The sequence below is a fragment of the Heterodontus francisci genome, chromosome 20 (genome assembly GCF_036365525.1).
Source record: "Heterodontus francisci isolate sHetFra1 chromosome 20, sHetFra1.hap1, whole genome shotgun sequence".
Taxonomy (NCBI): domain Eukaryota; kingdom Metazoa; phylum Chordata; class Chondrichthyes; order Heterodontiformes; family Heterodontidae; genus Heterodontus; species Heterodontus francisci.
This window is the reverse complement of record NC_090390.1, coordinates 86,795,228-86,796,164: the sequence shown is the minus strand read 5'-3', so window position 1 is coordinate 86,796,164 and position 937 is coordinate 86,795,228. Positions and strand designations below refer to the sequence as shown.

General features: G+C 50.7%; 1 pseudogene; it reads right to left on the bottom strand.

Moving 5' to 3' along the window:
• Positions 1-529: 529 nt before the first annotated feature.
• LOC137381012 (U2 spliceosomal RNA) lies at positions 530-636 on the bottom strand (annotated as a pseudogene).
• Positions 637-937: the final 301 nt, after the last annotated feature.

The following is a 937-nucleotide window of genomic DNA, read 5'->3' as shown; positions in this document are numbered from 1 at the left end:
CCCCGATAGCAAAGCTGGAGGGAGGGTGGATGATGGCTCCATTGACATCGACCTTCAAGGTCGCCTTGACCTGCCGCTTGCTGGTCCAAATCCCAAAGGGATCCTTGACATCAGTGCTGCTGCCGGCCACCTCGACGTACCTGGCGAGAAAGGTGAGTACATCCACCACCGGAACATGGGGGTTGTAGAGGTGAATCGTCACCACCCGGTCCCGTTGTGACGGAAATGTGAAGAGCGGCTCCGCTGTGAGGATCGACAGTGGTGCCCGGTCCCCTTTCTCCTTGAACGCCTTCAGGAACTTGATGCATCCCGCCACGTTCCGGAACGTCACGTCGAAATATCCACTGCTGGGGAATCCTGCAGGCAGAAAACGTCCGTAGCTTGGAATCCACAGCAATCAATAAGGATTTTCTTAATGAAGAACGTGTGATCAACCGCTGCATCTCCTTCCTTGTCCTTCACCACCACCCGAACGGTGTTCCGCACTCCCTGGCCTGAAGCTCGAAGATTGGTTATAGCCATTTTACTGAAAGCGTACCCAGGATCAAAAGCCACTGATCATGGTTTGTCCCTGCCAGATAGTACTGATAGGAACAGATACTACATTTGATCTTAGCCAAAAGGCCGAGAAGCGATCACACTCACTGACCTCACACTCACCTTACACTTATTAACCTCATACACACTCATCTCACACTCAGTCATTAATTTCACACTCACTCACCTCACACACATTAACCTCATACTCACACTCACTCACACAATTACTGACTCACACACTCACAAACACACTAACTGCAATGTATTTAACACAGTTGTAGGTTCTGTAACAAGGGAGCTGAGCCTCAGACCCTGAGGTGGGAGGGTGAATGTGCACATAGGGTAGCAATGTGCACTCGTTGTGTCAGCAAATCCAGGAGTGAGCTGGATTAATGCC